At 34.0% G+C, this 26,484-nt stretch overlaps 1 protein-coding gene across 7 annotated transcripts in view; it reads left to right on the top strand.

The window, feature by feature from the left end:
* LOC124369246 (centaurin-gamma-1A) overlaps positions 1 to 26,484 on the top strand; it is a 233,820-nt gene that overhangs the window by 161,676 nt on the left and 45,660 nt on the right. Inside the window, exon 1 of one of the 7 annotated variants that reach the window (XM_046827140.1) lies at positions 13,700 to 13,799. The exons of the other annotated variants lie outside the window; for them this stretch is intronic. The gene's annotated coding sequence lies outside the window, so the exon portion shown is untranslated. Of the gene's footprint in view, positions 1 to 13,699; positions 13,800 to 26,484 lie in introns of those variants that run through there. 7 annotated transcript variants of the gene reach the window in all.

Genomic DNA, 26,484 nt, shown 5'->3' with positions numbered 1-26,484 from the left:
AGGTGAAAATCGAATAAAATGTGTTCTAGAATGGGTGAGAACGCCTGCCGCCCCCGTATATGAAATCAGTGTCAAAGAACACTATTATTTACTTTGAACCTACATCTGTTAGTTTATTAATATAGAGATAACATGTGTAGATAATATTTAAAATGTATATGTTTTTAATGCACTTAAGTTTGTTTACATAAGTTTACAGTTATGATTATAACTGAAACATAATCAGCTCGAGAATATGGTCTATTTTGATTCAGTGAGCATTTATAATGTATAATATAATGCAATTGTTAACATGTAGAAAACAAAGCCTCTTAAAGTATGAATCATTAATTTCCATTAGCAGCTGCTGTTACGATGTCAGTTTTTCAAAGACGCAGCAGATGTAGAGAATATCGTGGCTCATGCAGTATTCATAATTCCTTTCATATTTCTTAACTCCGACTGTCGTATCTTTCCATTTTTAGTGTACGGTTAATGCACTTGCAAGATATAGTTGTCTTAATGCTAACTCTGAGAATAGACCTAGTCTAGTAGTTGCTATGTCTAGCTCTGGTATAGTTGTATAATAGTAGTAACTCTACCAGGTATGTAATCTAATAGTTATTGATGCAAACGTCGACTATAACTATTGTTTTGTTTTGTTTTGATTTAAAAGTGCACAAAAGAAACAGATTTTCTTTATACTCTATTGTGGTTTGACATTATTGTATAACGTTTCCAATATAGGAACAAACTTTCGAGGTTTTTGCGATTTTATGATGAGGTCCACTTTGTTATTCTAACTCACGGTAAATGAAATGTAAAGCAAGCTTTGCTGACGATCATCCTGAATTTGGTGTACTAAAATTTAATTTTTGTAATTTTTCAGTTACGATTTAAAAGCGTCAAAAGCCTCTTATATGAGTTCAGGTATTTCTGATACATTATTTAGCAAAACACTTTAAAACGTTGTAAGTTAGATTACTGTCGCATTAAAAAAAATAGACATGTTGTTAAACTCTTCGATCAAAGTTGAACGAGAAAATTTGTTTTAGGTTTAAAATTCCTTTTTTTCAGTACATCTATTCGTAACACGACGATTCAAAACATATGGTTTTAAAATTTGGAAATGATAAATATTATTTGTGTCAGCTCAACTAACTGTGTGTGTCCGTGCAGAACACAGAATAAGCAAAGTGAGTTAGCTTGTTTGTATGGTACAGATTTCGATGTTCAGGCGCAAATATTGATGAACAATCTTCCATACACACACTGAGAATATTAGTACTACTTCATTACTGATTATGCGTTTGTATTAGTTTCTAAAACCCTTCACGTCTCCTTTTTCCACACCTACGAACCAATTTCCTCGTGACATACTTTAATCACACTTTATTGGTTCCATGAAGTACGGTTCATCCGTGATATGTACATATCTCACTAAAACATTTTTCGTTTAACATCTACAAAATTATATGTCGACAATTGTTTAATAGAATAAATTTGTTACTAGAAACAGTTTAACCGCAATCGAAGTGCAGTTGATTGGATCCTGTTCTATTACAGGATACAGCATTGTACGGGCAACACGATGTATGACATCAGCAGGGGCTTTCATACTGATCCCATAGATTCGCTCAGCACTGCAACATTCATTGATGACATTCTCCTGGGGCGCGTTGTTGTCACGGCTATATCTGGCTGTGATCACGGCCGCGCCCATCACGCGCTTTCTGCTCTCAGGATAATGGTTACTCTGTGTAGACCGCTTACTCAGACTGATCGTGACTAATTTATGAAGATACCGCTTAGTTTTATTGGTATTGAGGTCCATTAATGTCGAACCAGAACGTTGTTTCCTCTTCTGTGCAGAAGATAATAATTATGTTACATTTTCTTAACTTTTAAAAATTGTTTTACACGTACAAACTTTGGTTACAGATTAGATGTAATTTAAATAATCAGAGTACATAATTAATATTCGAAAAGTGTATATATTTATACATGTAAAATTCCAAGAATATAACTGATCAATTTTACAACGTTGTGATTCTATGGGAACACGGTATTTAAAAGTCCCAAATCTAACTCTAAATTGCAGATCTTTATGGTTATTTTTCATAAACCTTTGCAACACGACGTTCTCACTTATTTTGAGTATGCATACACTGGCACCTTTATTGCGTTAAATCTTATGGGAATTAATGCGAAAAAATTAAGGAATTATCGTTGCAATAAGAACAAAATTTCAAAATTAAAACAAACTTATCGATTGCATTTATTCAAATTTTATTTCTCAAAATTCAATCAATTAGACAAACTAAGATTCTTGATTATAACAAAGAGAAAAACTTGATTTTTTTGTTTTTTATAATGTTAAACATGTAGTCTACGTTATAGTAAATCATTTGTTTCCGTTCATACTAAATACTACATATTTAAGTTGTTTGTTCAATTGATTTGTATAAAATTTGCACAGGACATTACTAACACTAAATTACAAATCATGACATATCTGTATACAAAATTGAACGTTAACGAGTAGTTTTCTTTATTAAAGGTGTATTACTAAAACGCTTTAAACCATTAAGCTCACATAAACCTTAAAAAAGCTTAAAATAAATCCTAAACTACGTGGTATTTGTGATTATATAATAAAATTAAACTTGTAATTTTTAGCCAATCGTAATAATGTTGTCGCTAATTTTTAATACACAGTTAATATCTATTTTACTTACCTCAATATATCACATTATTTAAATATAATTTTATAACGATTGTAAATTGAACTGCTTTAACTGAAAATCTAGTTTATAAAGAGTTTAATACCAATAAATATCAGTTTCAGTGGAAGAATTTGTACCCTTAAATTCATGGCCTGATCGGAATTAATTCCAATTGCTAGGGTTTGTAAATTGGTTTAGGATTTAAATATCTACTTCTAATTTCAGTATACATAAACTAAATTGGATTATCCTGCAAACTATTTGTGTTTTGTTACCCGATCTTATCACATTACTAGATAGTTAGAAATGCTGGAAATATTATTTGGCTTCGACTGAGGTACTTGTGACATCCTGTTAATAAATGTGAGGATGTCTTATATGAACTGATTTGTCTAGTTTCAACCATGAGTATAATTTATGTTTTTACATTTAATTTAGGTAGAAAAAGGTCCTCCTGCGGCTTAAAGCAAATTCCTTTTGTTTAGTGTCTGTTTTCCTCTGTGTGTTGTGTCTAATTTGTGCAAGGTATAAAACATTTTAAGTTCCTTGATAGATTTCTAATAAAAAATTAATTATTTATCTCAACCTTTGATATTTCTATTTTTATTTCTATCTTGATTCATAGAAGAGGTTTTCTTAGCTTGTGCAGCCACGTGTTACAGATTTATCAAATTTTACTTGCGTTTATTTAAACGTAAATTTGAAAATGTTAATATGCTTCTTACATATATGGTATTCATTGATTCAAAATCGTCATTGATAGTTAATGATTTGAAAGGAGGACAGAATTACAAAAATTTTCTATCATTGTGTGTTACAATAAAATGAGCACGACATTTCGATGATTGATATGTGCCCTCTTCCTCAGGTAACACATCCTAAAATACGAGATTAATCATATTCTAAAGTAACAATTCAAATACATGGCGATGAACACACATAAGTCAACTATAGCAGTATAAAATTATCCTTCAAAACTTAACATATGCTAGAACCGAGCACCAATTTAGCAGCACAAACAAAAATTAACGAGACAACAAACGTCTGCTGCTGAAAAAGCATTATGCACGTATCATAATGGCAATGGCAACTGTCTGTAATTACTCGTATGTCGGGCAACTACGAAATCGTCAAGTTTTTACCTTAGTAATTTGATAACGTTCGTGTTTTTATTTGGTAACGATCCAGTTTTTATAAAAGTTTACATTACAGTTTTAAAATGTTCGTTATTATTAAACAGAGAAAATTTATCTTCCTATCTTAGGTATCACTCAGAAAAACATACAAACACTCATTAGAAAACCACAGTTCTGTAATTTGTACAGTTTGTAAGCTATGGATTTTTGAGTAAAAAACCCCTAAAACAGACATATTAAACTGTCTGTATAAATTCTAAAATAAATTCGGTCTTTTGCTTCAGATTAAGTGTTGAATGAAAAAAGCACTATAACAACAATAACTTTTTAATTACCCTGTAGAAGACACATTTTAAACTCTTGGAGGATCTTTATTTCATAGAACAATTGGTTATAGTTGTTTTATATTAATTAAATAATACAAAAAGAATTTTGAAGTGTCTAGTCTACCCAAGAGATGTGCATCAAATATGGAGTGCGTCATAATAAAGACCTAATCTATCCTTGCCTTATTATGCGGTTTGCGTAGAATTCATTATAAAATTAGTGAATTTAATTGCTGTTACCCTGACTTGTAAACCATGCCGAATGTGCATTATGAATTGACTGATAACTAGAGTGAGCAGTAATACTATCATGACGAGAATACGCATATTTTGATGTTTTACTCGCCGTTTATTCTCGACGCTGTACATAAGGACATTCGATTGAAATTTGTATGAAAGCAACCAGTGGTTTTGTGGTGATTTTTCTGTAATAAGTTGACTTGATTTTCCTTGGCTGTACTGTCCATGGTGTCGTAAACACCCGCGTTATCCTATCGACCGTCAATAACCCTTCTTTGCTTGGATTAGAGTCCACTTATCAAGGCGCGATTAATATTTCATTCCTTTAAATAATTCAGCGGTGTTCAAAGTTCGGTGAAGCCACGTGCCCCTCCCCTCCCCATCCCCCGCGTTGATGGGGCCTTGCACTGCTTCTGCTCTGAAGGGTTGACGATTGATTTTGTCCAATTGTCGACACGGTTTGTGTTATCGGCTAGCCGGCGCCGATCGACTAATGCATCGTCGATGGATTGTTCTGCCAAAAAGGTGTTGCAACGCGTTGTGGAACAGTGATAAATGGGAAAATAATTGTGTATCGTAATACTTTATGGTTGTCAGGGAGCAAAAACAAGATTTAAAAAACTCAGGCACTTAGTATGTAAAAAGTTAGAGATTAAAAGGAATATAAGACATACTTGCAAAATATAATTAAAAGTCTGTGTAAAGTATTAGTATTATATTACATCCCATAAAGTACCGTACGGTACATCAAACTTATCCTGAGATATTAATCATTGTTACACACTCTTTAACCGAGATTCCCGACAAATTAGACTAGCACATGACCAAAGTGCACGAAGTCGCCAAATGTCGATCACGTGTGATAACTGACTGTCGCCGTACATCGGAACTGAGGGAAGCAAACGGAATGAATTTGTTATTGTTGGAGGGTGAGGGGCCGGCAGTGTAGTTGCGGCTTAACGTCCCAAGCCAAGATTTCTGCTTCCGTTTAACGACGAATTGACGGTGTTAATGTTCAATTTACGCCTACTCGAGTTGAGGGGAATGCCAGCCTTGCCACGAGATCGGCGCAGTAGCTTTAGCCGTGAGGCGCAAATGAAGTTTTAAGCGGAAGAGTGAAAGGACCATAGGTATTGGTTCTTATTGTGAGAATTCGTGACATTTGAAATACAAGGTGTATAGTAGAACTGCAGTTAAACAATAATCGGGCCGAAGTTTGAAAATAGTACGTCCAATAACTATCATCGATAGCTGTTTCGGAAACCGCATAACTTTTCGATTTGTTGTTTGTCAAGTACGAGTAGTAGTTCAAGGTAAGTTAAGGTGGTAAGGCTCTGCACACACGTTATAGTTTAACTATCTGAATGTAACCAACGTGATAGGATACTGCAAATAAGGTATAGTTTACATATCAGCGTGTAACCGAGGCTGTAATGTATTGCAACACGGTGTAGTTTACATACCGGAGTGAAACTAATACTATAATAATGCAATATAGTTAACAATAAAAAGGTATTCTCGTACAACCTAAACATCATATGTATAATATTTTAACGGCAAAATACATAAAGCAAAGGAACACAATTCAGTTGCAGAGGAACATTAGTCAATCCGTTTTTTGAAATCAAAGATTAATATTTGATTACTTTGAGTATTAATTCGTGTATAAATTCGGAAAAGGATCGCGCCCTTAGTGTACAACTTATCATTTGAAATTAGTATCGTTACAAATATAACAATTCAACCGGTGCTGTTAGAACACCATGATTCTGTTTTCTTATGCAACCAATTAATACAAGATTTATAAAGTTAGTTCTACGTTAGAGGTTGTCGACCTATCACTAATGCAAGTAGTGAAATACGTAAATATACTACCTCTTATGTAAAACGTGCTTATGTCGTAATCCGTAATAAAAATGTTTGTGTAATTAATTACTGCACACATTTCTTATTCATAGTCAATCTCCAATTCCTAAACTCTGTTGCATGTATTGACCATTGATTTGTAACAATCCACCTTTGCAACACACTTTCCAAATCTAGTTATTTATTGATGCAGTGGAGTCTCATAATGTAAGTACTAAGAGCCAAGAAAGCAACGTTTTGGATTTTTATTACAATTTAATTTTTTATAATGTCAATATTACTGTCGATTCTTTATGATTGGACATTAAACAGAGTAAAGTTTACACATAACTGCCAGCTATTTTGATATTGTCGATCTAACTATATATAATGTAAGAGTTTGGATTTTAACTGAGCTATCCTATGTTTTCTTGATGTGATAGTATAAAGTATAGAGTTGTGCACTTAACTGCCAGCTATTTGGGTATTCACGTTCGAACAGTTCAGAATGTAGAGTTTTGGACTTAACTGCCAGCCAACCAGTATAGCGCTAATCGGTACCACTTATCCGGCAGAGTGGTCCTCGTCCCTCCATCAGTCCGACCCGCGTACTTGCTCTGCCCAGGTGCACAATCTCTTCAACCACTTGCGCATTGTTTGTTTGTGTAGGTTACTTTTTATCCTCCCCCCCCCTTTTAAACTGTGGATGTAGAGTACATTTTAATATTTTAGAGTCACTCTTGTGTTGAAATCACTTAGAGAATATTATTGTTTGTTCCAGTATTCCAGTAAGTCAGGGGTCTTATTATCAATTGATTTCTTATATATCGTAAAAAACAAGATATTGGGTTGTAAATTACATACAAATAATTGATAAATTGGATAATTGAATTGGATTGTAACTGATAAATAATTTAACTTAGTATCTTACACAAACTAAAGTGATAGTTGTAAGTAAACTTTCACGACCAAAATTGTGGAAAATAGTGGATGTCAAACTTACATCTAAAAACTGTCTATAAACATTTAGTAGATATTTTCAGCTTTGTATTTTAACAGTAATGGGGTTTTCCATGTTAGAAAAAGAGGTCAAAGGTCCAAACTAGATTCTTAAAATAATTGATAATTAATACTAATCTTAATTCAAAATAATTGATAAAGACTAATTCCTTTTCTTCCACTAAAAACGATTTGTTCCGTATCCTGCCCACGTCTGCCCAAAGTAAAGTACCCAGCACTGGCCAATGTAAAGGATTGAGCTTATAACAGCTCTGTTATTACTTCTGGAAACTGTGTAAGCCTGCCCCATGCAATGCTTTTCGGTTTACCAATGTTAGCAGCGTTGAGCTGTGATAAAAATGAAACGCTTCATAGTGCTCAAAACTTAAGCACGCATTTCTTAATATACCTGCCAACGTAATGTAACATCAGAAGCAGTGCTAGCCTATTAATTAATTGTAAAGCGAGGATGGTTTGTGCTCAGACAAGATAATGGCATTAAGTACTCGTTAATACATCGTAGGACGTGCATAACAGATCAAGTAGTCTATGTATAAAGAAGGTAATTTGATTGGTTTGGATCATACTGAAATTTGTGGACATAGACGTTTATTTTTAAGGAGCTGTTTTTTGCAATATGTAATGGACCATTATCAATGACGCGTGCTATCTAATTGCAATTGCTGCTGCATTGTCAATTCACGCTCGCTAGTCCACACAGATCATCATTATTGCATTCTTAAAACCTTTTTTTTGTACGTATTTATTATTTGGTTGATCATAACATTTTTCAATTTACGTTTTATACCTCATTTAGATATAGGAGAATAACAAGTATTTTGAATAATTTGCTTCACATTTCGGGAAATCATCATAGAAATTACACACCTAATGTATCGAAGAATGTTGAAAACATCTTTTTTACGGGCACTAAATTTCAAGTTTTAATTATAGTGTATATTTAGTAGTCAAAATGATACTCGCTATTAGTAGTAAACATTTAAATCTTCATTTACAAATCCAAACAATGATATTAAAGAAATCCAAAAATATCTCAAATGTTTTGTTTCAAGTACTTCAGTATCTCAATAATAGTGAAACTTACATATAAAGCACTTTACACGTTTTACCTGACGTGCCCTTATTCAAGGCGACTTCTTTGTTTATACTTACATCTTGTTAAATTCAAGATAAAAGTTTTGATTTTACCGTCTGTACTTCACGTGGTAGTATAACAGTAAGATTAATAGTGATTTCACGTAGCATACTATCTAAGAAACCTTTGATTTAAATTACAAGGATTAAGGAGTTCATTATATGTTTTTATGTCTTTCCGCATAGCTAAACTGCACGTAAATTCAACAATATCTAAAACAATTAGGGTTTAGTCTAAAAATTTAATAATTCTAGGAATTTTTTGAATACTAACGGTGACATATTCATGATATCTGTATCCTCGGAGCATTCTGGAATTTTTAATAAAGAACTCGTCTTTGTATGATGTAGATGTGAAGTCCGAGGCGTGGGACTAAGTCAACTCCATAGATAACGGAGGTCCAAATCCTGTCAGTGAACGTACTATTATTTGTCAAAGAATATTTATAAATTGTACTATGTATGTGTGCAAGTTACAGAAATAAGTTTGATTTTTATTTGATATCATTTGTCGGTATTGCCAATCTTGGCTGTAACGACTCACTCTTATCCAGTCAGTTCCATACTACGTTGGATGACGTAAACTTAAAGCCATCTAAACTTCACCATTTTAAACTTATTAGGACCACTTTTAAAATGAGGTGTCACACGGTGGGTTTAGTGTTAAAAAGCGTGTTACTTGTACGAACACCAAGTTTATGGGGAGGGACAAATGTTATTTTAAGAGTAATCCGGTATGATACCTCATATTGAAAGGTCCATAAAATTACTATAAAAGGGACCATAAAAACATTTGAAGTAATGTGAATCGCAGAGATCTAAGTTGACTCTATTCTACATGGCATTAATTTGAAATTAGTATTTTAGATTTGTTCAAATTGTACCTCTTTGGATCGAAGTGATCGGTAAGTCAATTTCTTGCTGTCGTTGATTTTGTATTATCAAGAATATTAATTTGATATATTACTTGATGCGTCATCCCATGTAGGATTGAGTAGGCTCTCGCCCACCGCTTTGGGGAAGAGGGACATAATTTTGAATCCATCGAACACGTGAAGTGGAAAATTATCAATAGTTAAAAACTATGGTGGGTTTGGGATTATTTTGCATCCGTTTTACCTTGACTATGTAGTATGATCTTTCCATCGTCGTGTGCGGCTCCAGTTATTGATTGGTGACATTAGTGTGGTTATCATTCAAGACCAGCTATCGTAGTACCTGATCAGGTGACATAGATTTAAGAAGTTGCACATCTTGGCTCGGTGCTTGTTACTTAAAAGTTTTAAAGACAAAGTTACGTATCAAGACAAGTGATTACTTGCTGTTGTTATGAGTATAAAACATAGCTGTCTGCCTTGTTTCCATTATACCTTAGCGAAAACAATCTTCAAGGATTACACTGCATATCGATCAAATACTGACGAAGCTTACTCTCTACGAGTTCACAATTTATAAGGTGTGAAAACCGGGATTTATGTTATAATCCTTGTATTTACAATTTGATAATTTATGATTTAAGAATAACATTGCTGAATAACCGATTTGTCAGAAATATTTTCCTAGACATTTATGGACGTTTGGTGCTTATTTATTTATATTTTAAGTCTTCACTGTGCGTTTATGTGAATTTTAATTGAAGAGGGAATGAAAATCACCACATAGAACCAAAATCCTTACAATAATCAGATTATAAGGCGCCAAACTATGTTTTAACAAATAAATGTTTACGACTTTTGGGGGTGAACACTTGCAGGTCATTTGTTTAAACTTAAGAAGGCTAGCCACTTTAGTCAAAACTTAATGTATGAAGCACTTTGTCTCATATACTACTTACTCAATAAAACAAAATTATCAATAGATGTTCATGAAATTCTTGTAATCAGCTTCCGGTTTAAATTTTTTGTTTTTAATGAATAATTGTACAACTGTTTACATACAATAATTACAATGTAATTAGTAATTATCGATTACCACATCTGGTACGCGTACTGGAAGAGAGTCTGCTGATATCCGGTCAAGGTTAGTTTATTGATCTGTACCTGTCCGCCTTCTCTCCTGCACCACGCCAGCCGCTATTACTTGTCTCTTGTTATCTTATCTCTCGATCATCACATCAAATTTTACTTTTTCTATTCAATACTTCAACCAAAGAATTATTTTATTTATTTTTATATAAATTATTGTTTAAACATTTTTTATTGTTAGTAGTTTCTGAAATATTAATGTTTGTTTTCACTGTTATTCATATACCTTTTACATTTTTGTTTACTGGCGAGCTTTAGCCAGCATATCGATGGTGGTGCTGGAGAATCTTCATTTCTGTCTGTCTGTCTGTCCGCACGATATCTCGAAAACAAACTGACCTACAGACTTGAAATTTTGCGTGGAACTTCATTTTTGTATGAGGAACTCTGAGTTCGGTGATAGTCGCTTTCACTCCATTGGATTTGCCTGGGGGTTGGCGAATATTTTACATTGGGTAATCATTATTTTATGGGTAATCATCATAGAAGCGAGATAATAACTGACTAAATACACTTGTAAACAAAATGAAATGAACAAGAATTGTACGAGATGTGTAAAGGTGACACTTTTATTTATAGAGTAAAAAAAATATATAGAAGACTGGAGTCGTTATTAAAAGTCGGTGATAATTTTGAATTCAGCGCATTTTAGCACAATAAGAAAAATATTATACATTTAACACTTTTACTCCCACATTTTGGTCGTACAGTTATGGGCGATGTCTCATTTTAAACATATAACCAATAATTTTCCTATTGTTATACAGTTTTTGATATGTTTAGTGATTATAAAAAACATTTTAAACGTTATAATTTATATATTAAAAACGTATACACTTTAAAAGAAAGAACTAAACAGCGTTTAGGTACCTACATATTAATCGTATTTAAAAAATGAAAAATGTTTCATGATACTACGATTATATGTGTCAACATTCTACTTATTGGGTAATACTCAAGGTCCTTTGAGTACAACCGGCAATTAAATATCTTAAGTTTACTGTATACTAATATTCAACACGGAGTTACGATTGAGAAATGCATTTAAAATGCAAAATATACTGCCAAGTGCTCATGTTTAAATAAGATGTCTGCCAAAGAAATCCAAATATGACAACAATATTCGAGTGCAACATCTTGTCAGACGCCAGCCTCGAGACTTGTTAACTGTACACTAGGTACTGAATGAGTTTACCTGAAATATATACGTTGATAGAATATAATAAAGGGCTGTTGTTAATAATCTTAAAACCCTTAATATGTGTAGAGTAATTAACACACTCCTTGTTTGTATAAATATCTCCGGTCTGGATTAGTGATAAATCTGTTCGTTTTAAATATAACCATTTAATCGTTTTAAATATAAAGCGTAAAAGTACGCCTCTTAAACTTGTTTCTCATAGCGGAGTACTGCCGCAGGTTCAGTGAGGTAGAATCATCGAATAATCGTTCTGTTTCCATCTGCAGTTGGGATGAGTTAACGTTCCGGAATGAGCACTTTCCCAACGAATCAGGGTAAATATTTACATCGCCTATAATTAGTCCAACCGTACAGGTTATTGTTTATACGACATTTCCACCGACATAAATCAGATTCCTAACACAAGTTTTGATGTTCTCATTGTCCAAACATATACATTTTTTGCTGTCATAGAAACATAGGTGTTTTCTGAATTTACAGGGACCGTGTTTTGGTTACATGTAATACCAGTAATGTGAGGCTAGTAAGCACTGTTTAAGTACCTCAAAACCCACGGTTTTAAATTGACATATGTATTTTTATTTTTAATGAATAAGTTTGAATTTCTGACTAGGCAGAGAAACACAATTGAATTCTTATAAAATCTATAGCAATGCGTTCTATTCCTTCCTTTTAAGGAGCATATATGCCAATAATATAAAACTAGCTCAAATTCCTATTACCAAAAATACTAATACTTTAAATACTATTATACCTATCAAATAACTCGATAAGTCATAAACTGCTAGATATCTTATATTGCACAAGGAAAATTGAAAAGAAAAAACATCGTGACATTTGAACACCTTTACAGTATTTCCTGAATCGGTTACACATTGCCGCGATGTTATTGCATACACTGTCTCGTTGCAGGCGTTTGCATTTCAGCTCCAAAGCGAACGGGAAGTTTAGTACAAATTACTGAATTGAATTAAACATACGTTTAATCGTCCACTCCTCTATAGTTAATAAGTTTTCAATACACATTCACTTATTTTTTCCATACATGGTTACACGTCTACAGAGCTTTTACAATAGTTGATCGACGCGCTTAGCTGTGCGCCTGATATAGGATGTGACGTGACATGAGGCAGCTGTCAGGTAAGACCCGGGTTGAAGAGCGAGGTCATGGTGAGGTCAAGTTCAGCAGTGATTACTAGATTGTCTAGTAATCAAGTATCACAGTACGTAACTGCGCCTGATATAGGATGTGACGTGACATGAGGCAGTTGTCAGGTAAGACCCGGGTTGAAGAGCGAGGTCGTGGAGAGGTCAAGGTCAGCAGTGATTACTAGACTGTCTAGTAATCAAGTATCACAATAGTTGATCTACGCGCCTAACTGTGCGCCTGATATAGGATGTGACGTGACATGAGGCAGTTGTCAGGTAAGACCCGGGTTGAAGAGCGAGGTCATGGTGAGGTCAAGGTCAGCAGTGATTACTAGACTGTCTAGTAATCAAGTATCACAATAGTTGATCTACGCGCCTAACTGTGCGCCTGATATAGGATGTGACGTGACATGAGGCAGTTGTCAGGTAAGACCCGGGTTGAAGAGCGAGGTCATGGTGAGGTCAAGGTCAGCAGTGATTACTAGACTGTCTAGTAATCAAGTATCACAGTAGTTGATCCACGCGCCTAACTGTGCGCCTGATATAGGATTTGACGTGACATGAGGTATTTGTCAGGTAAGACCCGGGTTGAAGAGCGAGGTCATGTTGAGGTCAAGGTCAGCAGTGATTACTAGACTGTCTAGTAATCAAGTATCACAGTAGTTGATCGACGCGCTTAGCTGTGCGTCTGATATAGGATTTGACGTGACATGAGGTATTTGTCAGGTAAGACCCGGATTGAAGAGCGAGGTCAACTGTGATTATTAGACTGTCTAGTAATCAAGTATCGGAGTAATTGATCGATGCGCAGTACCACACAGCAGACAGTACTGCTACACTGCATGGTACACAGTACACAGTACACAGTAGACCGTAGTGTGGGTGCGGGACGGGGGTAGGATCGATGTGACAGTGTGGTGTGGCGGAGGGTGGGACGCGGTACTACAGGACTGTCTCAGTTCGTTGTGTCCCTGGCTACCCGCAGGACGCGTCAGACCTCGCCATCACCGTCGTATCAAGTAAGGGCATCACCATTTTATCAGTAGAGTACAGAACAGTTATAAGATTTCTGTCAGTTCTCGTAACAGTTCTTGTAGTGTTGGTAATAAATATTATAGGGGCTGTGAAACAGCCAATCGTCACTAAAGATAGTACAGATATCAGCGGTTTATTTTATAGTTATATAAAGTTTTAGCTCTATGAAAAAATATTGAAAAAGGGATTTTCTCTCTGATCCCAATGTATTCAATTTAATAATGTTTCTAAGTATTTTTTTTCTTTCTCACATTATGTACTGAAATGGTTTCCAGGTATTTTTCAAAGGGCATATTTTTCTGGTTTTATTTTTAATATCTTTCTTTGAATTGGGAAAAACCAATTAATGAAATGGGGAATCATCGATTCCTCGAAACTCATGTTTTAGTACCTTATGATATATAATTTTTAGTCATTACAATTTTTAAATGCTTGGTTAAGTTGTTTTTTTATTGCAACAACTTATTTCTATCGAATTTTTATATTCACATATGAAACAATTAATGTTCTTCACCATAACACTCCTGATGCAAATACAAGATACTTAATCGAGCATAGAAAACGTACCTATAACAATAAAAATGTATATAGGTGGATTTGAATGCTTGCTATATTCACAGTATGTTGTTAACTATTTGTTCACCAAATTTTTATCAGAGCGGAAGTGAGAAAATCAGTGATTACCTGTGTACTCGTGTATACAATTTGTACGCTCCGGTATTCTAAAGTTTGCGCTTTTACTACTATTACGAGTTATATTCATATACTTGTTTTCCAGTTATTAGGTAAAATTTTGTGGAAACTCCTATCCTAGTGGCGATTTATACATATTGGATCTATTAGACCTTCAATCACAACAAAGCAATTCTGATACTGAAAATTTAATACAGATCATAACTTCTTTAAAAATTTATAAAGAAAAGAATGTTCTAATGTTTCTATTCATCGCTGTACAGTGTGAAGTATATATTCTTTATTACCGGCAAAAATGGGATAACTGTGGCGTACGAACTCATATTAACAAGTACTAAGTACTAATAACATTGATTTATGGGAAGATGCTTTGTAAAGAGCGTCTAGGATTCAAATACGGAAAAGCTGAACGTCAAGAAGCAAGTATAAAATATGTGTTTGCTGGTCGTATGTAAGCGCAATTGGACGCCTCCCGCGACCTCAGTCCCAAGTGACCGCAGAAACCAAAGCTGACGGTATCAATCACCACTTCACCATCGAGCCAACCACTGCACTGTTCGGTCCGGTCTGTTTGCCTACAAATACTCGTCACTAACAGACTGTGTTGCTACTTAGGCCGGGCTAATTTCTATAAAAACTGTGATTGTCCAAGTGTATAAACGCGATATATATATATATATATATATATATATATATATATATATATATATATATATAGTAAATTCATAATGTTTACAGTCAAATAACAAATAATTGAATTTTTTAATGAATATTGCTTACTAATATAGCTACAATGTGTGCTAGTATTTTTCAAACTTTCAAAGATTAAAAATGTTATAATAATTCCAATAAGAAACAAGTGTTAATTTTTTTTCAATCAGTTAAAATAACATAATAAGTTGATATTATAAGTTGAAACTAACTTACCTTTTGCCCTACAGTATATTCTATACTAAGATAGGTTTTCAGAAAAATCTATTGAGTAGTATTAAAGTTAGTGGCACTTAATTATCTCGATGTGAATATTCCAGTGAAGTAACATTCAAGTGTAAAAAGTCGCTACCCTCTTACATGAAATATACTTGCACACCTCAATAAAACAGACCTGTTAGTCAATACAACAAGTTTTAGTATTAATTAGGCCCTTGGAAATACGAACATGAGTAATAATAAATAAATTAGCGATAACCCAAACACTAAGTCAGATACGAAACCCGCTAATGGCAGAGTCCTCCGTGGTGCAGACTGGCAATAGTGTACGTCAGCCAACTGCTCCAATTACACTGACATGCATACTTGTTTAGAGGAAAACGTCACATTGAATGTGTTTACTCGTTAATGGTGTAGAAAACCCGCTAATGGCAGAGTCCCCCGTGGTGCAGACTGGCAATAGTGTACGTCAGCCAACTGCTCCAATTACACTGACATGCATACTTGTTTAGAGGAAAACGTCACATTGAATGTGTTTACTCGTTAATGGTGTAGGAAAACCGCTAATGGCAGAGTCCCCCGTGGTGCAGACTGGCAATAGTGTACGTCAGCCAACTGCTCCAATTACACTGACATGCATACTTGTTTAGAGGAAAACGTCACATTGAATGTGTTTACTCGTTAATGGTGTAGGAAAACCCGCTAATGGCAGAGTCCCTTGTGGTGCAGACTGGCAATAGTGTACGTCAACCAACTGCTCCAATTACACTGACATCCACACTTGTTGAGAGGAAAACGTCATATTGAATGTGTTTACTCGTTAATGGTGTAGGAAACCCGTTAATGTCAGTCCCTTGTGGTGCAGACCGGCAATAGTCTACGGCAACCAACTAGTCTAATTAAACTGACATCCACACTTGTTGAGAGGAAAACGTCATATTGAATGTGTTTACTCGTTAATGGTGTAGGAAACCCGTTAATGTCAGAGTCCCTTGTGGTGCAGACCGGCAATAGTCTACGGCAACCAACTAGTCTAATTAAACTGACATCCACACTTGTTTAGAGGAAAACGTCATATTTAATGTGTTTACTCGTTAATGGTAATGGTGTAGGAAACCCGCTAATGTCAGAGTCCCCCGTGGTGCAGACTGGCAATAGTGTACGTCAGCCAACTGCTCCAATTACACTGACATGCATACTTGTTTAGAGGAAAACGTCGTATTGAATGTGTTTACTCGTTACTGGGGTAGGAAAGCCTCTAATGGCAGAACAGAGCGCCCTGTGGTGCATACCGGCAATTGTGTACGTCAACCAACTGTATTACATTTACTGAAGCATTTTGGGTATGGTACCATTTTTTTCGGATTGCATGGGCTACCATGAAACAAAATTGATATAGTGCCGATGTGGGCTTTTACCCTAAAGAGTAAATGCCACCCCTTCTAAAGGTTGGAATTTTTTTTTAAATAACCTCACCATTCAAGACAAGAACAAATTGTAAGAAAAATATATTCTGTACTGTATTTTTGTACAGTGACTACGGTTTGAGACATTGGCGCCTGAAGGTGGTAATTTTTAGCACAAAAAATGTATATTTTTTAGCGGTTGTCTCCATATAATTCAAAAACTACAAGTGTAATCTTGAAAAAAATTGTAAGAAATAAATATTAAAGCTATTAAATAACAAAGAGGTTGGTTTTCGTTTTATTTTTCTAGGTGATATATAAACTGAGTTATATCTTTGAAGTTGATGTCAATTTTCAAGATAGCTAAACGCAAACTTTTTCTTAAAAAAAAAAAATAAAAAAAACATTTTTGAAGTACTTGATAAAACCTTTAAACTGAACATAAGTAGAAGTCATTAGTTTGAAAATTAATGGATTTACAATGAAAATAAAATTGTTTTCTTGATTTGGAGAAGAAATCGGTATTAAAATTTATTACTCGACAGCAAACATTAAAATTAAGCGTACCGTTAATTAATCACCAGTTTACTTTATTCATATGTCTAAAATAAATGTTGAGAGTTTAGACGGATTTAGAATCTTAAATTTGGATAAATGTTAAATTAATGTTAACAGGTTAATGGGAGCAGACCTCGCTACCCCCGCCCATGTTAGATTAGGTACACTTTTCTCTGGAACTACTGCAGATAAATATCTGTACTTTTTAAGAGTTCTTTATACATTCATTAGTAAGACTTTATCCAGTAGGAATCATTCTTTCTTCGTCAGAGAATAAATTATAATTGGTTTCAAAAGATGTTTTGAAACCCTTAAAAATCATACACAAAAGGTTTTTTAACCAACTGGAGTGGTTGTTCACTATATGAGTTTCATATTTCAAGGTTCTAGCGCAAGTGGTTTTAAAAAAAAGTGTACCTATATGTAAAATAGTTTTTCAGAAAACATGTAATAATAGTTTGATAAATGATTTTATTGTTTAAAAAATAAGTTTCATGAATAAAATGACAACTGACCATTTTAATAATGTCCAGTGGCATAAGAAGGATTGTCTCGTTCCTCTTCTTCTTGAAATTTATCCTCATCCAAATATAATTCTTACGCAACTTTTCCATAAATTTAATTTTAAAGCTATGTTTCAATAATAGATGGTATCTTTTATAAGGTGTAGGTAGGTCTTCTATAAGGTTTTTTGGGGGAATTAAAGTATAATCATACTACAATTGAAAACTTTTGAAAAGTCACAATTTATCATATGTATAACAGTAACACGTTTCAAGTCTTCAATAAAAGTGTTGACTATTGAAGACTAAGATATTATATAAAATATAAAAAGACATGAATTAAATATTTATAATTCGTAAATCTGGACTTTTAGAAGTTTTTCATACAAGAGTGAGTTTATACCTCCAAATTGTAAAAAGTACACATCGAGTAAATATCACTTTTTAAGTTAAGCGTTAGATGAGGAGGTGTGCAATTTTTCAAGTAATTTCATACAACAGGAAAAGCTTTTACCTCATTTTCACCTTCAGTATCTGTACTGCTGCTCCAATTACATAAATAATTACTATTTATATTTTCCCCTATTAATTGTATGTCAGATTTCCTATAATATATTTTTACTTTAATAGGCGCCTTGTTGTCTTAGCGACCTTACATTTTTATTTCGCTTTAAATATGCGTATTAGTGTTCAATTTTATTATAAATAGTAAAACCTCATCAACAGCCATATACATCATGCAAACAAATTGTTATTGTACTTTAATGAACCTTTACTGAATTTATTGTATTTGTTAATTTTCGACAGAGTGCTGTTTGTATCTCCAAAACTCGTGCATGGTTAAGTCAAAATGATTTGGCTACGTTCCGGGTCAACCTAGTTTACCGGGGAGTAGACTATTTGGGTCATCTGCTGACCCAGTTTGTCGTTTTATTGTGTCATACAATATGCATAAAATGGAGCTCTTAGTTTAAGCAGTAAACTTTTAAATCATATCAGTCCAATTACTAAGAGTATCTTTCGTTAAATTGTAGAGATTTATGCGGGATCAAGCTAATGTAATATTCCTGAACAATAACAGATACATCAAAAGTCAACACTATTAAACAAATTTCTTTATTTTCGCAACCTTAACCATTACAAACTTTTATATTTTGTAACAAACGTTTACTACTTATAATTTATATGCAATTTTATCTATGCAATATCATGACTGCCCATTCAGATATAACATATATTTTGTTATAAATATAGCAAATTGTAATATTGCGTTATTTTGTGAACAAGAAATATCATTATTTTTAAGCATATCTTTCATTACAAATCATTAAGACTTACAAACGTATTTCATGGATTGTATTTTCTAATATGTTTTAAATAAGGTAAGAAGGCATCTTTTATGTTTTCATCTCTATTTTGTGATGCTTAATCACCCTTTTTCCTTAGGGCATTTGAGCTCTGGAAATATTTTGTAGGATTATCGGACAAACATTTCCCTCCATTCATTCGCTTCACGACATTTATCCTGTAGTAAATGTCATTTTTGTCTAGTCTGCTGTAACGTTTTTTCGAATTAACGTTTACAATTCACAAACTCCTTTTTACTGAAGCTCTAATTGAAAAATACAACGTTTAATTAGCATTGCTGCAAGGCAATGTAATTAAAATTCTTTACTTCTGCTCTTTCAAAACATGTCCATTTGTAAAGCCAGTCTCTTGCTGTATTGAAATATTTACCTTTTAATAACTAAGCAAAGACAAACATTGTTTATTTGCTTAGTATAATACACTATGGTGTAGTATAATAGTAGTCAATAAAGTATTATTGTTGGTTATTGCATTAGAATTATATAACTTTTTTTATCAATCTAAAGTTAATAAATGTGACCTTTATTTATTACACATTTACGAGTAGGACAACTTTAGGAGATAGCAATAACACGAGTTGAATTATTTTTTTTAATTGCAAATTACGTTCATTTTATGAGAGCGGAATAGGATATCTTACTGAAAAAAGCTGAAAAAGGAGTTGGAATTACTTTCCTGAACTTACTCAATGTAGTAAACTCGTGTTCGACACTTGCCATAGCGATATGTCGTGGCTTGTGTTGTGTTAAACATCCATGATTCCCCCAAGCGGTTGTAGCTGTCAGTGGCAAGTGTAAGGTGAGATTTAGTGCGAGTATGGACGCCCTTGTGACCTATATTCGTGTACGTGTTTCTCGCGGTTTATGCGCTTCAACTTTAATACACACCGCTGGGTTCTTGATATGTATGTAGATCTGGGCCAATCCTGTGGTACAATGCTGATACTGGGACTTAACCTGAAATAAATCGTGGTACTAATTAAATGTAAAGGTTGCTATAGCAAAAATAAATATACAAGTGAACATCATTTATGTAAATAATACAGAACTGGAAATACATACAACATATATACGAGATTCCACTTGTTGTTGTAGGCGATACAAACATGACTGTCGTGTCCACGTAAGGAGAGGGGGTGTAGGAGGAGGGGGTGTTTACAGCACAACGTAGTTTTAAGCAGTTGTCGGGTTTCCTGATTGTAATTGGCTCCTTTACTTGCGGTCCAGTCGTAGGTGAAACCTTGGATGGCGGGAAAGACGTGCTGCACCGCAATACGGCGTATCACACCAGCCGTACGTTCTGTTTTCGTGTTCTACACCTTTTAGGGTTGTAATAATTGGTCGTACATCCGACCTTAAATCCCTTATTATCCATTCTTAAATATATATCATGGACTCTAAAATTGTATAATTGAATAATTCTTTAATCTTATTGCTTGTAGAACAAGCACTTCATGGTACAACTCAATCATCGTAGGTAATATAGTTATATAATAGGTATATAATTAAATAATAGCAATAAATGAATATTCGTCTAGTCTCGTAGCTACATTAATTGTTTAGGGACATTACGTTTCCCACCAACCGAAGATCACCATGGGGAGATGGGTTCCTGAGTTAACAACCACAACCACCAGCCTGGACGACGGGTTACTGACATTTAGTTTGTTATCTCTTGACTGGATGGCCGGTGGTAATTGAGATACTTAATTATCACAAATAATTACGTTACTTAAATAAAACGTTACAAATTTAGGACTCACAAAACGTTGTAACGTTTCAAAAACCACAAAGCAACTGTGTTTCTGTGTTCTATTCTGTATTACAGAGGCAAATTACAGAGGCAAATCTGTTGCATTGAAAGCCACGTTTAGTCAAATAGAACAGCAATCTTCTAATTAAACAACCATACATTCCAATAAACAATTGCTGTATGTAATTAGATGTTTTTTATTCATTAATTTACCCTGAATGCTAATGTAATTTTGGAAAACGAAAACAAAATTACTTTAATAGTACTATGATACTAGAATCGATGTTGTCACGGTCTTCGTAATGGCAATGTAATCAACATGCCATGTAAAACATATATGATACGTATTAAAGTACCTCGTACATAGTGTATTTATGCACTAAATATATAGGTTACTGATTACTATAGATCCTAACTTCAATAACCACCAACGAAGTGAAACTAATTACTCCTGACCACCGCTTGACTGCAAAATCTCCAATCCGGGAGTAGACAGCTGGTACATTATTGTCGGTTCGTGGTTGTCGTAATTTCATCTGACCCACTTCCTCCACAGTTTAACCCGCTTTCAGAGCGAGTTTTGACGACGGTCTCGTATTGCTGACGAGTTCGCCACTTTTGTGAGGGAACATTGCGCTGCAAACTTGTCTCCCACACCCCGAGCACTTCTTACTGTTCCGTCGCCCACTGTCAGTTTAAAGCTACTTTCAAGTTGCTGTCAGTCATAAGTACAAATCTTTTCACATTTACACGTATATATTTCGTACGAACTTTTAGTCTGTATTCGTTGGACAAGAATTCTAAGGTTTTTAACTTTGTTGTTTTTCAAAAAAAAGCCAAGATAAATTGCCGGAAACAGGGACTAGTTGGAATCTGTACTTAAGTGATGACTGCACCTGATCACTGCATTACGAAGCATTAGTATCCAAACAGTATTGTGTCATTTTACATTTTCACTTAGTGCAGGAGCCAAGAGAACTTGCACCGCCCTTATTTTTCTTGAAATAGATAGAGGAATTTATCCTGAGAATTCCTCAGCGACGCTAGTTTTCGTGGTAGTTGAAACGGGGAGTTCCAATATAAATCGGTTTTGTGTTTATACAATGCAAATTGGCTCTTCGCTCCTGGACTAATTGTCTAATCACCTAGCTATAACTCACAACAGTGAAATTAAAAGTAGAAAATTATTTTAAAAATATTATTAAAACATGAGTTCGCAAGTCCGTGCAACTCATTTGTAAACACAATGTGGAAATCATTAACGAGTTTATATTCCAAATTTCAATATACAGTTCCATGTATGCAAGAAACAATATTTATACATCCAGATGTAACTTATGCAATGTCGAGTTCGTGGTGTATCACTCTTGCTTATATATCCATACACTCACAGTCTCTCGAAATCTGGAATACCCACGATTCTTAACACTTGTGTTTATTAGCCTTGGGTTTCCAATATTGTGTGTCAAGTTGTCTTGTGAGTTAGACATTGACAGACGACAGATACGTTGTCTTTCTACATTAAAGATTATATGAATTGTATTTATCAGTTCAGCTTAGCGGAAATTCTAGTTATTGTATTACGCACCACAATAGATATGCTGTTGTATTTGAATTGCACATTAAAGTGAGATGATCGCTAAATGATACAAAATGGAATTTACTGAAGTAAATTCGCTTACAAACTGAAAGGAATGAATTTGGTAGAATTCTATAAATTTAAAAATGTTAGTCCTTAGCATGGTCTAATGTTGAAATCCAGACTGTAAGCCTAATTTTGAATATCCGCTAAAAACGTTTCACTTTTAAGATATTTAAAATTCTATTTTTATTGAAAAAGTGTTATCGTTTTGTATGACACATGTTAAAGGTTTTCGCGATTTTAATGACATAAGTCACAGTATTATTTCACGTTTTTTTCACATACCTGTTCTATTATTTTCTTAACTCGAATGACAATGCTTTTAGTTGCCGGAAATATCCCCTCTTCATTTCGTCATCACGCACCCTAATTGCCGCATTCTAGTTACGTCACTGACGGCTCTAAAATTAGATCGGTTTTTTACACGGTTTCAAGTAGCTAATCTTTTTATGTCAGCCTAACCTATAAAGAATGATCTGGCATAGTTGGAATAAGTATTTTAAATGCGGCCACTGTATTTTATTCCCACATTTGTTATTGTAATAAAAATCTTTCGGACAATATTGAAATGAAGTATTGATTGTATTGGGAGGAGTAATTGTAATTATGATGACCTGCCTTCGTTGTGTGTCAATAAATATGCTTATAAGTTGTACTAGGTTACTAAACTATATAACAGATCTCAACTAAGATGTAAATATGACGCTCATATAAATTACCGCCCTCGTGCCTGCTGAATAAATTGTCAAACCTATTTTTTACAGAGTTATTCTAGACGTGAGAATTGCATTAGTTATCAAGCAATTCCTTGGTGTATCGCATGAAACGACAAATAACAAGATTCTTACTTAATATTTTAGTGAACACATTGCGGTCTGATTGTCGTATCCGGCGGATGGTTGCCAAATACTAGACTAATCGTTGTTATCGCTTTCAGGTTGGAATCCACTGATCGCATATGCTGACAAATTGGTAGCCGAGTATACATACTCACTAAAATATACCGTGTGAACGGATCTACAAAAGACTTTCTCGCCATAACTTATTCCAGTTTTCTCCCAAATGCTGTAACATCTTTCAAAAAAGAGAATAGTTTACTATTACGGTCATTTAATAATTTTAAATAGTTTTCATTGATTGGTGTATGCGTACCAGAGTTTTTGTGCTTTCGGTGTTAGTGCGTCCGGAGAGCGTGCAAGATGTGCGTGCAGCCTCAAGTAGGATTGTAGGCGCCAATGTGGATAAATGTCAGACTGACAAATTGCCTGTCCTAGCCTCCCTCCACCCCGTTTCACCCCTTCCTTCATTATAGGGAGGGAAAGTTCTGTCTATAAACTCGTTCAGATACTCGGAACTATTGACTTCCGTTGATACAAGTGGTTTCAAAATCTATTTACATTTCTATATCTACATATACATCTAACTCAACTTGTCTTGTCGTCATGATTCGAAAGGGTTTTTAATATCTGTTTTGACTGGGTATCCGTTCTTTTCATTTAGAAGATTATTAAGTCGCACAGTGGTTCGATGATTGGAAAAGAAATCTCCGCAGTCTCCGCCATTGTTTCATTTCAGTTGAAAAATATGTTTTTCGACTCCAACATACACGTTGAAAAATATATTTTGTCTGGTTTCTTTTTTTATTTTGTATTGTATACATGACGTGTTATAAAGGAATTTTAATATTTGTTAAAATTAAAATTTTCCTCATAATAATAGACAGCGTTTTGAAAGCCAATGTTTTTATTATTATAATATATTGTATGTTTAGTATATATAAAACTAAGGAATTTTTATAACAAATTACAGCACGTTCAGCAGAGGTTATAGTTAAATAGAACTAGAATCAAAACTGTCGATGACAGTCGCCTCTGGAGTAGAATTGTCATAGATTTACATATTGAAAAAATAGTCTATAGATTTTACCGTCATATCCCACCATTTGCGTCCATAGTCCACTCGAGAAGGGTCTATCAGGGTAGTGCGATAATAATACACAGTAATGGTCTGGCGCCACTGTTTAGTTCAATCCTATCTCTGCTTATTTCCACTCATGGCCTCATGTTTGCTGTCTAGTTCGTACTTCATATTCATTCATTGAATATCACATTTCGTTGCTTGTTACTGTACTACTCCGAAACCTAAAAATTATAGATTTAGCTATCTTATATGCTGATATAACGTCAGCTTTTAATTGACAGTCAGTGCTTATCTAGTTGTACTAGATTTTTGTGAGAAATATTCACGGCAGTATAGTTCTATTGCTACATGTATTTTTAGGAATAAAAAATATACTGTCGATAAATGTTTACATCCATCAGATAACAGGCCTTGCTAACGCCTAGCCAATTAAAATAGCCCAAATAAAATGCAGATGGACGATTATTTCTTTTTATTACTTTTCTTTACTATCCCGAAACATTATTTTTTAATGCAAAATAAATACATAAGTCTGAAGTTTAGAATAATTTATTGAAAAAAAAAACAATATAGTAATAATATATAGATGATCCAAAAATCTGATTACCTCAAAATCTGTTAGTTACATCAATATGATATTAGTTCCATTCGATTAAACGAATAAACCATTAGAATCAGAATTGATTATACTCGATAAATATTTCCAGTTCTCATTTGTGGCATGTATTTTTGTGATTTGGTTATTTCTTTATTTTCCATCGTGCTATGTGGTTGATTAATGGTGATTATATCTAGCAATATACTTTATTGTGTGTTCCATTGGGCATTATCTTGTAGACTTATATTGTAGACTTAAAAATTCGTATTAAAAAAACTCAAATTAATTAACCCCAGACATACACATTTTGGCACACCCTATACTTAAAACACTCGTGTAAGTATTTTAAATCTTGTTCTCAAGAATGGGTTTTGTAACGTAACCATTTAGAATTGTTATTCTAGAATAACACATTTTCTCACAATCGCTTTGAGTTGCCTTATTTGAAACACCGTTTACAAACTCCATGCTTTACAGCGGTGGTGTTCGTAGCCTGCCAATTTGTCCTGCCCTATAACTAACTACAAGCGAATATTTGGATTCTGGCTTGGTCGTAATTTTTATTATCTATAATCAGATATTTAGTAAAAATTATATTAAAATTTAATGTAATATGTGATTATCTTACATGCATACATCCTTCTATTTTATTTTGTATCTCATTTTATACATGGTTTTATAATGTGGACCTCGATTATAGTTTATTATTATGTTACGTCAGGGAACATGGATACTTTCGCTATTCAGTTCCTTCTAAAAATGTCCTATTGTTCATTTTTACGTAAGACAATGAAGTACTTATAAAATCAAGAATACTGGGAAACACTAGTGGAGGCCGTACGTGACTGAATAATGGCCGAAGTATGAGAAGGGTTGTGAGGGTAGCTATGTAGTCAGGTGGGTGAGGGGTGGAGGTAGCGATGGCGGACACGGGATTCAACAAGGGAATGAAACCCTTTAAGTGATGGCCGCGTTCAAGAGGTGCTGAAAATATCAACCGTAGTCAATAAGCCGTATAGCCAATAAGTAATTTTCCCTAGCTTGAATAATTTTTTAGGTCATACGGTTTTGGAGTGCCCAAAATTCGAATAATAGGACACGAAAGTTATTTATGGCGATTAAATTAAAACTATTTTCATGTTATAAAACGTGGTGTTTCATTACTCCTAATTGTCGTCAAATCTACGGGAAAGAATAATTTGTCACATATTGGTTTCACTTCCAAATTAACAGATATAGTAGATGTGTACCAATTCAAGTGATCAAGTGCAAGTCAGTTTGTTTACGATTTGTGCAATT

The sequence above is a fragment of the Homalodisca vitripennis genome, chromosome X (assembly GCF_021130785.1).
Source record: "Homalodisca vitripennis isolate AUS2020 chromosome X, UT_GWSS_2.1, whole genome shotgun sequence".
In the NCBI taxonomy this organism is placed as follows: Eukaryota; Metazoa; Arthropoda; class Insecta; order Hemiptera; family Cicadellidae; genus Homalodisca; species Homalodisca vitripennis.
This window is presented reverse-complemented; position numbering and strand designations above follow the sequence as displayed.